The sequence below is a fragment of the Camelus dromedarius genome, chromosome 9, assembly GCF_036321535.1.
Source record: "Camelus dromedarius isolate mCamDro1 chromosome 9, mCamDro1.pat, whole genome shotgun sequence".
Taxonomy (NCBI): Eukaryota; Metazoa; Chordata; class Mammalia; order Artiodactyla; family Camelidae; genus Camelus; species Camelus dromedarius.
In genome coordinates this window covers 72,690,702-72,704,324 of record NC_087444.1, presented here as the reverse complement: position 1 = coordinate 72,704,324, position 13,623 = coordinate 72,690,702, and positions in this window count along the sequence as shown.

Below are 13,623 nucleotides of genomic sequence, written 5' to 3'. Positions count from 1 at the left end.
CATCTCTACTTTGCAAAGGAGGATGCAGAGGCCCAGCCAGAAGAATCCAAAGTTCAGCTAAACTACCACTGACTGGACGCCTCCCTGGCGCAAAGCCATGGGCCGTCCTGATCCCCTTCCCCCAGCCAGCCAGCCAAGGAGGTGAACATTTTCACCCCCATTTTATTTTATTTTTTTAGTTGAAGTATAGTTGATTCACAATGTTGTGTTAGTTTCAGTTCTACAGCAAAGTGATTCAGTTATACATATACATATATACACTTTTTTATATTCTTTTTCATTATAGGTTATTACAAGATATTTAATGTAGTTCCCTGTGCCATATAGTAGTTCCTTGTTGTTTATCTCTTTTATATATAGCAGTTAGACACAAAGACACAGGCTCAGAGAGCTGAAGGTGCTGGCCCCAAGTCACCCAGCTACTCAGCAGCCAACCTGGAATTTGAATCTGGGGCTGCTTGACCCCAGGGAGACAGAGAGGTGAGCAGGCAAGATCTTAGACTCTGAGGCCAGGCTGCCTGGGTTCAAATCCCAGCTCTGCCAGCTAAGCTGGGGTATGGTGGGAAAGTTACTTAACTTCTCGAGCCTTACTGTCCTCATCTGTAAAATGATGGTTAATAACAGTGCCCACCTCACTGGGCTCCTCCAGGAGGGGTAGGCTGATAGTGGCTTCCTAAGGTGTCAACATTCTGATCCCTGGAACCTGTGCACATTATCTTATGTGGCAAAAGGGACTTTATAGAGATGATGAAGTTAAGACTCCTAAGATGGGGAGATGACCTTGGACCATCCATGAGGGCCCAATGCAATCACAAGGGTCCTAATAAGAAGGAAGCAGAAGATTTGACGCAGAAGAAAGCCATTTGCCGCTGAAGTGAGATGCTAGTATTGAAGATGGTGGAAGGGGCCAGAAGCCGAGGGATGCATAGAACACAGCTGGAAAAGAAGCTTGAAACGGTTAGTAAACTGATTCTCCCTCAAGCCTTGCCTCCCGAGGGAGCGTGGCCTGCCAACACCTTGATTTTGACCCTGTGAAATTGATGTTGCACCTGTGACTCTCAAAACTGTCATCGAATAAGTGTGTGTTGTTTCACAGCAGCAAGAGGCACTTACAACAGTGCCCAGCACACAGTTGGTGCGTTTAACTGTCACTGTTATGTTACTGTTCCCTGAAACACCCCTAGCCAGGGAACAGCTGCTGATTGCCTCTGAACACTTCACCAATGTTTGCCAACTTACTGCTTAAAAGGACATGCTCTCTTTTTTCTTTATTGAGGTAGAGTTGATGGACAATGTTGTGTTAGTTTCTGGTGTACAGCATAGTGATTCACTTATACATATATATGTTCTTTTTCATGATAAGTTATAATAAGATATTAAATGTAGTTCCCTGTGCTATACAGTAACCTTGTTGTCTGTATATTTTATATATAGTAGTTTGGATCTGCTAATCCCAGACTCCTAATTTATCTCTCCCCCTCTTCCCCTTTGGTAACTGTAAGTTTGTTTTCTACGTCTGTAACTCCCTTTCTATTTTATAAATAAGTTCTTTGGTGTCCTTTTTTTAGATTCCACATACAATGATACCTCATGATATTTGCCTTTCTCTGTCTGACTTCCTTCACTTAGTACAATCATCTCTATGTCCATCCATGTTGCTGCAAATGGCATTATTTCATTCTTTTTTATGGGTGAGTAGTATTCCATTGTGTGTGTGTGTGTGTGTGTGTGTGTGTGTGTGTGTGTGTGTGTACCGTATCTTCTTTATCCTGTCATCTGTCAATGGACATTTGCTTCCATGTCTTGGCTGTTGTAAATAGTGCTGCTATGAACATTGGCATGTGTGTGTCTTTTTTAATTAGAGCTTCCTCCAGATATATGCCCAGGAGTTGGACTGCTGGATCACACAGTAACTCTATTTTTAGTTTTTTAAGGAATCCCCACACTGTTTTCCACAGTGGCTGCACAAAGTTACATTCCTACCAACAGTGTAGGACGGTTCCCTTTTCTCTCCAGCCTCTCCAGCATTTATTGTTTGTGGACTTTTTGATGATGGCCATTCTGACTGGTGTGAGGTGATACCTCACTGTAGTTTTGATTTGCATTTATCTGATAATTAGCAACGTTGAGCATATTTTCATGTGCTTATTGGCCATTGCTGTGTCTTCTTTGGAGAAATGTCTGTTTAGGTTTTCTGCCCATTTTGGGGTTGGGTTGTTGGTTTTTCTGTTACTGAGTTGTATGGGCTGTTTGTGTATTCTGGAGATTAAGCCCTTTTCAGTCGCATCATTTGCAGATATTTTCTCCCATTCTAATAGGTTGTCCTTTCATTTCGTTTATGGTTTCTTTTGCTGTGCAAAAGCTTATAAGTTTGATTAGGTTCCATTCATTTATTTTTGCTCTTATTTCTGTTGCCTGGGGAGACTGTCCTAGGAAGACACTGCTACCATTTATGTCAGAGAATGTTTTGCCGATGTTCTCTTCTAGGAGATTTATGGTGTCAGGGACACTCTCTTTAATTTGCATCATATACCTAAAAGGCACTAAAAAGTGCCTTGTTTATACTCATTTCACAGAGAGGGGAAGACAGGTTCAATGGGGCTTCTCTGCCCAGGGGTCGCAGCTGCTAAGCGGCTGGGCTGGTGTCCTAGGGCTGTCATAACAAATGAACACAAACTGTGTGACTCAGAATAGCAGAAATGTATCCTCTCCCAGTTCCAGAGGCCAGAAGTCTGAAATCAAGGTGTCGGCAGGCTTGCTTCTGGAGGCTGTGATGGAGCAACCGTTCCCTGCCTCTCTCCCGGCTTCCGGAAGCAGCCAACGATTCTCTGCATCCCTTGGACTGTAGACACATCACTGCAGTCTCTGCCTTCAACAGGCCTTCCTCATGGTGTCTCTGTGTCTTCTCCTTTTCTGTCTCATAAGGACAGGTCCTCTCTTAGGTCCGGAATGATTTCAGCTCAAGATCCTTACTTTTAACCTCATCTGTGAAGACCCTTATTCCAAATAAGATCACACAGTGGACATGTCTTGGGGACCACAATTCAACCACTACAGTGGCAGGGTCAGAATTTTTTGTTTTATTTTTCTTGACTAGTCGATGTACAATGTTGCGTTAGTTTCTGGTGTACAATATAGTGATTCAATTGTGAATATATATTTGTATATTCCTTTTCATATTCTTTTTCATTATAGGCTATTACAAGGTATTGAATATAGTTCCCTGTGCTAGACCGTAGGACCTTGTTGTTTATCCGGTTTTGTGAAGTTTTTCCCTGTAGGTCCAGTTGTACAAACTCTTCTGCTAACATTCAGTAAGTATTCCGGGAGAATTGTTCCACCTGCAGATATAGTTTTCCCCACCAAGTTTTTATTTGATTTTTTTTCTTTAAAAAAAATATTCTGGTGGGTAGCAAGGTTTACTTATTTATTTATTTTTAGAGGAGGTACTGGGGATTGAACCCAGGACCTTGTGTATGCTAAGCATGCTCTCTACCACTGAGCTATACTCTCCCCCCATTTTATTATTTTTTTTTATTGAAATATAGTCAGTTTACAATGTTTTGTTAATTTCTGTTGTACAGCATGGTGATTCGGTCATACATACATATATATTTTCCTTTTCATATTCTTTTTCATTATAGGCTATTACTGTAGATGTATTTTTGATATATTTGTTGGAGAGAGTGAGCTCCACGTCCTTCTATTCCATCTTGAAGCCCCACCCCAGGGTCTGAATTTGAACCCAGGCCCCAGGACTTGCCGCCTCCACATGGCCCCGTCCTGCACAGAGTCCCTCAGACGGAAAGAGCTGACTCAATCGGGCCCAGCCCTCTGCTGACCCTTCCAGCCACATCTTTCCCTTTCTCCCATCCTCACACTCCATGTCTTCACCCCCTGGTTCTCAACAGGGGTTATTTTGCTCTCCCAGGGGACATTGTGCAGTGTCTGGAGATATTTTTGATTATCACAGCTGGGGAGAGGGTCCTTACTGGCATCTAGTGGGATGAGGCTGGGAATCTGCGGAACATCCTACAATGCACAGAACAGCTCCCACAACAAAGACTCATCCAGCCCCAAATGTCAGTAGAGCCAAGACTGAGAAGTCCTGCCCTAGCCGCACTGGAAGATATTTTGGGTTCCTTGAAAACAATACGCTCTCCCTCATCTGAGCCTTGGCATTGGCTGTTCCTCCTGCTTGGAACACCTGTCACAGCCTCTTTCTCTGGTTAAGTCATCCTCATCCTTCAGGGATCAGCTCAGATGTCACCTCCTCCAGGAAGCACTCCTTGACCCCAGGCTAAGTCAGGTATCCCTGTTTCAGTCCTCCTGTATTCCCACATCCCAACTCTGCCCACTCAGGGTCCTCACTGCCTGGGGACAAGTCTGTGTCCCCCAGTGGCCTCTGAGCCCTGTGGGGATAGGGCTGGGATTGCTTCTGTCACTGCTGTGTCCCCAGCTCTGTTCAGCACAGGGCCATGCACAGTAGGGTCTCAATACATGTTGAATGACTAAAGCGACCCAGTTGTCACAGAGCCTTCTCAGCTCCCAAACCCATTAGACCAACACGTCCCAACCCCATGGGATCCCAAACACATTTTATGACAAAAACTGCTTCCATAATCCCCCTTTTCCTGCCCTGAAATGAGATACAGAGACAGTGTGTCCTACCCACATACATTATTTTGAAAAAAACCTAACTGCAACCTAAAGGCAAAATTAAAGGAAAGTAATTTATACTAAAGCAACACATATGTAGTGGGGAGCGTATAGCTCAGTGGTAGAACACGTGCTTAGCATGCAGAAGATTCTGGGTTCAATCCCCAATACCTCCATTAAATAAACAAATAAACAAACAAACCTAATTACCTTCCCCCATACACAAAAAAGCAACACATATGTAAAATGCATTAGTCCAGCTACACTGGAAAACATAGAGTCAAATGTTTTCACCTGTTTTAACGAGTGTGTTTAAGAGAATTCCAGAAATCGCCAGCAGAATATTGTCAACAGCCTTTTGTTATATTTGAGATTTTGAGAAAGGACTCTGTGTGTGTGTGTGTGTGTGTGTGTGTGTGTGTGTGTGTGTGTGTGCGCACGTGTGTGTGTAGACTCAGCTTGGAGGCAGCAGCTGGGACAGCAAGATGACTCAAGATGCTATGATGAGACACTTTGATGTGACTTTGATACCAGAAGGGAGATTGCAGTAGTGACATGATTATCAGGAAGGGTGCAGAACCCTTGACTGGTTTCTGAACAAAACAAGGTACAATTTTTTCTTGAAAGGAGTAGTTGCATTCTTGGAAAATTCAGGCTATCTTGAAACCATGCAAAGAATGCTTTGCGGTTACCAACAAGAGAATGGTTCAAATAAAAGGGCCAGACGACATCAGGTGCTGACTAGGACGTGGAGCAGCCGGAACTCTCATCCACCGCTGGGTTGGTCGGGATGCAAAATGTTCCGATCACTGTGAGGTACTGCTGGGCAAGTTCTGCTACAGCCCAATGTACACATGTACCTCGTGAGTCAGCTGATCCACTTCAAGGGGTTTACCCAACAGCACTGCATACACATGGCCCCCCAAAGACATGCCATATATACAGATGTTAATAGAAGCTTTAACATAACAGCCCCTCTTTGGGCTTATTTGTGTCCCCCTACAAAAGGTATGTTGAAGTCCTAGCCTCCCCCCAGGAACCCGAGTATGTGACCTCATTTAGACGTAGGCCCTTTGCAGAGGTAGTTAAGTGAGAGTGAGGTCATTAGGGTGGGTTCTAGTCCAGGATGACTGGTGTCCTTATAAGAAGAGGAGATTAGACACGGACACACACGGGGGAAGCCCATGTGAGGACACAGAGGTGAGATGGCTGTCTCTAAGCCAAGGAGAGAGGCCTCCAAAGAAACCAGCCCTGCCAATATCTTGATCTCAGACTTCTGGCCCCCAGAATGATGAGAAAATTGAGGAGGGGTATAGCCCAGTGGTAGAGCATAAGCTTAGCATGCAGGAGGTCCTGGGTCCAATCCTCAGTACCTCCGTTAAAAAAACATAATTACCTCCCCACTACCAAAAAAATTTTTTGACACTAAAATTTGAAAGTTCAAAAAAAAAAACATAGCAGATTGCCTCTACTTTGGTTTTTTAAAAAGGAAAGAAAAAAATGTAAGTCGTAAAAAGTGCTTTGTGTTTAATGCGAAATGGAGTTAAGTTGTAGCATTAGTGCGTACGTAATATCAGGCTACCCAAAGATCTGCAGGAAATTTGAGAGCCATGCAGGCCGACTTCCGCGGTGCGAGTTTCCCACTCGCCACGAGGGGGCAGTGTGGCCTGCTCCCTGCCGTTTTACATAACCAGACGCGTTCATTCAGAAAATAGTCCTGAAACCACGAAGCCTGCTTTGCGGAACCTGGTTCTGGTTTTTCGATCGGTAAAATCGGGATTAGAAGGTACAGCTATGCTGGAGGCATGTCCCTGCCGCCATAGAGCTCACTTTCTCCAAAAGGAGACAAACAGTAAGTAGCTGAACAAATGAATATGAAAAAGAGGCACTGTGGAGCAAAATAGGGCAGAGGGAGGGGTCAGAGATGGTCCAGGAAGGCTTCTCTGAGGAGGTGACATCTGAGCAGAGGCCAGGCTGAAACGTGGGGTCAAGTCAGGTGAATACAGGTGGAGAAAAGGAATGTGGTGGCTCGATTCAGCGGGTATAAGTTGGAAAGGGTGACTGGGGCAGGCCCGCCAGGCCCAATAGGAGGCAAAAGGCAGCACATTCCCTGACCCAAGCAGCTCAGGCTGAGGTACAGACAAGATGAGCTCCTATGAGACTAGGAGGAGACAGGAAGGCAATCAGGGGGTCCTGCCTGGAGGAGCTGTTGCAAGACTCAAACCTTGTAGCCCTTTGGGGTGACTGAATGAATATTTTTTTATCATGATTGTTTTAAGATCTTGCCTATCTCTGTAGCCCCAGACCTTAGAGTTTGTACTAACATTCAAAGAGCATTTTTTACCTCGGGGGTTCATTTTTGTTCCTCATCAGCTCATCCCAAAACCTGGGTACAGATGGTATTCTTGCAATCTCCATTTTACAAAGCAGGATACCAGAGCCTAGAGATGTTGTGAGCTGTCCAAGCTCAAGCCCAGCCGGGGTTTGTACCCAGAGGGATATTTCTGATTCCCATAGCCCACTATACCACCTCTATAGTAAATTATTGTAATTATTAGTTGCATCGTGCTTAGGCAAGGTACTTAATCTTTCTTGCCTCAGTTTCCCTCTGTGTAAAATGGTGCTAAGGATAGGTTGTGAGGGTTAAATAAGATGATATAGTTAAAGCACTGAGTCAGTGCCACACGCTACACGTGTAAACTACTGTTGTTATTATCCATCGAATCCACAAAGAACTACTGAGCAGATCATGTAGACTCTACTTTCAAAATAAAATCTAAATAACTCCAGAATCCTACATCCGCCGCCTCCACCTCCTGCCTCTCAGGGCAGTCATAAGGATTTAACGAGATCAGCTGTGTAAAGCAATGTGTTGGCACAGAGCTTGGCCATATTAGGTTCATAAAATATGAGAACTGCCATTATTACTACTACTACTACTACTACTACTACTACTACTACTACTACTACTACTACTACTACTACTACTACTACTACTACTACTACTACTACTACTACTACTACTACTACTACTACTACTACTACTACTATTACTATTGTCCTGGCCCCACGATAACCACTCTAGTCTAGTCTCCACCACCCTAACCTGTGTCACTACAGTAGCCTCCTCCCTGGGCTCCTGCTCTCTGTGCTCACAGCCTGTTTCTCACTTGGCCGCCAGGGGGCGCCTTAAGAACTAAGTCAGTTCACGTTCCCTCTGCTCAGAATCCCCCCGGTGGCTCCCACCTCACTCGGAGCAAAAAGTAAATCATCACGACGACCTAATCCTTTATCAGACCCCACCTCCCACCCCTCTCTTCTTACTCACTCCCTCCAGCCCTTCCAGCCCTTCCAGCGCTTCCAGCCGCACAGTAGCGCCTCACTCTTCTGGACAAGCCCACGCTGGCCTCAGGACCTTTGCACCTGCCCTTCCCTCTGTCTGGGGCACTCTTTGCTCCCTCACCTCCTTTGGGCTCTTCCTCAATGATGTCTTTCTTGAGAAGACCTCCCCTGGTCACCCTAGTGATTAGGACCACTCTCAACACTCTCAAGCCTCCTTCCCTGCTTCTTTTTCCTACTTTGAGACTCACTTTGTATGGTTACTTTCATTATTCATTGTCTGTCTTCCCCAGACCGGAGTTTTAGCCCCACGAAGGCAGGGATTTTTGTCTGTTTTTTTCACTGCTGTATCCCTGGTTCCTACAGCAGTGCCTGGCACCCAGATTCAAATCTTTGCTGAATGAATTAATATAAGAATAAATGACCACAGATATCTTGGTGATTCCAAACATTCCCTTCTTTCCCCAAGTAAGCCCCCAAAGGGCTCCATCCACCAGCTATTTGACCTCAGGCGTCCGACTTCCTCTTTGACCTCGGTTTCCCAGTTGTAAGTGGGATTTAAAATAGTCTGTATCTCGTGGGGCTGTTGTGAGGATGAAATGGGTTCATATTTGCAGCCTTGGGGAGCTGGTGACATCGTGAATAACCAAGGTGGGATTTTAACGCGGCGCCTGCGCTTCCGCCTTTCGCCGCTCGGGGGCAGCAGGCGCCCGGCGGATTCGCCAGCTCGGACCGCGCGGGACTAGGAGCTGGGGCAACTCCGGCAGAGGAAGCTGATGAAATCCAAGCCAACTTGCAGTGAGCTCATCCCGCCCGGGCGCCTCCGGAAGCCACGGGGCCGCCCGGGCTCCGCCTGGCCCGAGAGATAAAACTCCGGTGCTGAACCAGGGCGGAAAGTCCTTCCTGAAGTCTGCCCTGCGTTGGGGCCTGCTGCCAGAAGCCTGGGCCTGCGGAGAGGGGCAAGGGTGAAGTAGCGAATGGTCCCCCTGGTTGTCTCCGCAGAATGAAAAGTGAATTCTGAGCCGGACTGTGGGAGCGAGCGAGCGAGCGAGCGAGAGTGGGGGTGGAGACAGAGACAAGAAGTGGGAAGAGACAAAGATGAGGAGACTGAGGCAGAGGAGGGGAGACGGAGAGAAGGAGAGACAGACCGAGAAAGTCTCTGGAGGGACAGAGGTGGAGAGAGAGACAGGAAGATAGAGATGGGGGGAAGAGATCAAGGAGAGACAGAGATGGTGGCGAGACAGGGAGAGACAGGGCTGGGACGTGGGACATAGAGCCAGAAAGAGAAAGAGACAGGCAGAGACACAGAGATCGGGAGAGACAAACATGGGGAAGGCAGAGACAGAGAGAAACCTAGAGAGTGGCAGAGATGGGCAAGCCGAGGCCGAGAGGCAGAGGTGAGGGAGATGAAGTCAGGGCGGTAGAGATTGAGGTGAGGTGGGGGAGCCAGTGGGGAGAAGGAGAGCCGGGCGGGGCACTCGGGGTTAGGGTCGCCTGCAGGGGCGGGTCCTGGGGGATCTGGGCGGGGCCCCTCCCAACCCCCCATCCCCGCGGCGGCGGCGGCGGCGGCGGCAGAGTTACCGAGTTACCAAGTTACCGCAGGATTCGGGAGCTTCTCACTGGCGAGGCCGCAGCCAATCAGAGAGCAGCGCCGCTGTTCTCGGGCAGGAGGCCTGGAGACGCGCACCTTCCCCCGACACCCAGCGAAGCACGCTGCCACACAATCACAGTGGCTCCCACACAGACACTGTCCCAGGGACACGCAGCATCGCCTCCCCCTGCCCCCCACAATCACAGCGACGTACACAGTGGCATAACACACGGTCCCAGGAATACGCAGACACACAGCATCACGCAGACACACAACATCTGAGACACAGGGTTCTAGGACACACAGCACTGCCCAGACCCACAATCACAGTGACACACAGCATCATTCTAACACACAGCCACACTGACACCCAACATCACCCAGACGCATGCAATCTCCATGACTTCATCCCTGGCACTCACAATATCAGTGATACACACAATCACAGTGACACCTCCTAATCCCACAGGCAGTTAGTTGGTCCTGGCACACACAGTGACACACACAATCACAACAACTTACTCAGTCACAGGAGACACACAACTTTGCACAGACACACCCAGTCTCATTAACCTATACACAGTCCCATGGACACACATCACCCTGACAAACACAATCACTGTGACACACAATTACGATGACACACATAATTACAATGACACATAGCACTGCACAGATGCACACAGTCTCAGTAACAGTCCCATAGACACAGATTTCAGATACGAGTGTGTTACACACACAATCCCACCATACACAGCAATGCCCAGATACACAATACCAGTGACATGCGTACATAGTCTCCAGACACACAGCAAAGCACGTGGGCACACACTATCACAGTGACACACAACATACCCACCGCACACAATATAACACAATTCCACCAAAATACACAGTGCTGAATACAGTCCCATGGACGTGCAGCTTTGGGCACACACACAACCTTGGTGGTATACACACAATCCCACCAACACAGCATTACACAGACACAATCAAAATGATGCAACCACACTGACAGTGTTACACTGTGCATACAACCACACTAACACAACACTAAGACCTTTCTGCTGACACAACATCATTCCAACACATATAAAATCCCAATGTCACACAAACTCAATCACATGGACACACTTCATCTTACCCATGCACACCAGCACATGACACAAAACAGCACAGAGACACAGGTACACCATCACACTCACACACAGCATACCCTTACATTACACAATAGCACACTGACACAATCACACAGTCCCAGCCGCCCCATGAGACAAACATAACATGCTGACACACAACACCATCCCACTGTCACACGCAATCAACACAAGAGCACACTGGCACAATCACACACACTGCACCCTGACCACAACCACAACTCTCATAAGTCAGCCCCTTGACACACAGCACACTGACCTAGCCGACTTACAGAGAACTGTCCGGCACACAAACACAGTCACACAAACACTCACACACTCAACCCTGCCTTTGCCCCAGTAAGATGTGTGTGATATGGGATGCTGCAGGGGGAGGGGGAGATGCTGAGTGGGCTTGTGTGTGTGTGTGTGTGTGTGTGTGTGTGTGTGTGTGCGCGCGCGCTTATGCCTCCCTCTCCTGGCCCTTCCCTGGGGGGCGGGGCCGTGCGGCAGCCGCTGTTACCGGGTAAACTTCCCCGCCCCCCCCAGCGCGGCCATTAGTCAGCCCCCCCTAGGATGATGTCATCGCCTCATTCTGGAGGCTGAGTAATCCTCGACTCCGCCCTACCCCCCCCCCAGGTACCAGGGTAGGGGCGGTGCACCTGGACTCAACCAGGGTCTGGAGCTGGGGTCCCGGCTGCCTGGGTATCCCTGGGCTGAGGACCGAGGAATCTAAGCCTCCCCAGAGTGGCCTGGGCACTCCCATGAGGGTCCCTTGAGGCTGGAGGTTTCTAGTCCAGGATCCCTGGTGGCCAACTAAAGGCACTGAGAGATTGGATCTTACAGATCTGGAGTCTTGGGCATCCCAGGGGCCTGGGACTGGGAAGGGGCTCCCTGCACCACTGTAAGGGGCTGCATCACCTCGCGTGTCCGGAAGGGGTTCCGAGAGACTTGGGGCTTAGACTCCCGGGTCTTTGGCTTGTGTGTTGGAGGGGAGGGGGAGCCGCAGGGGCAGAGGAGGTTGAGTGCCAAGGAGAACAGGGAGTGGCTGTGGGGTCAGACACCTGGGTCCTGGGAGATCAACAAGCTAGACCTTGGGGGAAATAGCACAGTGCGGGTTGGGAGCTGGCTGGTCTACCCCTTGGGGCTGGGCAGGTGATAATCTGGATGAGTTAGAGGGTCTGGTGACTGTTGGGGAGGTCTTCCAGTATCAATATTGTGAGGGGCCAGGGTGCCCAGGGGCTCTAAGACACCTCAAAGGTCTGGTTGCCTGTGGGGGTGGGGTGCTCAGTTCTAACTTTCCCAGAATCAGACCAGCCTGGGTCCCCTTCTGGGGCTATCCTCAACACTTGCTTCCAAGGGCTGGGAAACGAGCGTCCCCTTGGTGGGGAGGGGCCTCATATCCTTGTTGTAACAGGACAGGGCATGCCTGGGTCCTTTGGGGAGGCATGGGAGCACCCCTATTTTTATGAGGTCAGGACGCCTGAGTCCCTTTCTGGTGGGGATCCTCAGCCCCTGTTTTTAAAAGACAGGATTCCTGAATCCTGTTTGGGCGGCGGGGTGGGGGAGAGCAGGGGTGTGGGTGCGGACAACCAGCCCCTGTCTTCATGAGGTCAGAATGCCCAGATCTCTTTCTGGGAGGGGGACGCTTGCTCCTGTTTTCACAAGGCCAACTCCAGCGGTACCTTCCTAGGGGAGGGACGGATGCGCAGCCCCAGTTTCCAGCCCATCCCAAGTACCCATCCTCGCCAGAGAGTGCGAGTGCGGGGCGGGGTGGGGAGTGCGGGGGTTGGGGGCAGTGCCCAGCCCGGGCCTCACCCCAGCCGGCCGCAGGCTTGCAGACCGTGTGCCCGGCAGCTCCCCGGGGCCCGGCTCCCCGCCCCCCGCGCCGAGGGCACCCCCAGATCCGGGCGGGCGGGCGCGGCGGCGGCCAATGAGCGCGCTCGCCGTCTCTGGGAGCCGGGCCGGCTCTGCCCGCCTGGCATTGGGCACGCGGTGGGCAGCGGCGGGCGGGGCCTGGGGGGTCCTCGAGCCTGGTTGGGCCAGGCTTGTTGCTGGGTAACGGGGCGGCGAGTTTCCCCTGGCAACGGCGGCGGGTACCGCTCACTGGCTGGCCGGGAAGGAGGGGGGGCGCGGGCGCAGGCAGGCCCCGCAGACCCCAGCAACAGCGCGCAGCCCCCGCCCCGCCGGGGAGCGGTAACCTTCACACGCGCCGGCCGCTCGGACCCTGCGGACACCGGCGCCCCCGCCCAGCCCCCACCCAGCTCCAGTCCAGCCTCCGGGCCTGGAAGGCCGGCTGCACTAAGGGGACCCAGGAGGCCCCCTCCCCACCGCGGAGAGCCGGGACTCAGGCCCTGCAGTGAAAAGTTAAGTCCTTCCCAACTCCCGCTCCCGCGCTGAGAAATCTACTTCCCCAGAATGGCAGTCGAGATATTGGGGAAGGTTGTGGGTCTGCAGTAAACTAGGCGGGACATTTATTGTCTTTAACCAGAGCTTCACGTGGAGGCTACCACCGCCGGCACTGCTCTGCGTGCGTTCTAAATAGGAGCTCATTTATCTTCACGTTTCACTTGGGGTTCAGTGGTGATCCCCTTTGTACACATGTGGAAACTGAGTCTCAGAGAGAGGAAGCTACTTGTTCAAGGTCATCATTTGAACCCAGGTAGCCTGTCTTCAAAGTCTGACTTCTCTATCTCCTCACTGTGAGAGACAGTAATATTCAAAATGAGAAACTGTTCAGGTCCAGTGAAACAGCTTGGTGGCTGGCCCGCAGGCTCAGTTTGAAACCCATGACCCAACCTGAGGGTCTGAGTCCTTGTCTGGAGTCTTGGAGAGAACACAGACCCCCATGCTGGTGGGAATGATGGGCAACATGTATAAAGGACCCTCTAGGCCTCA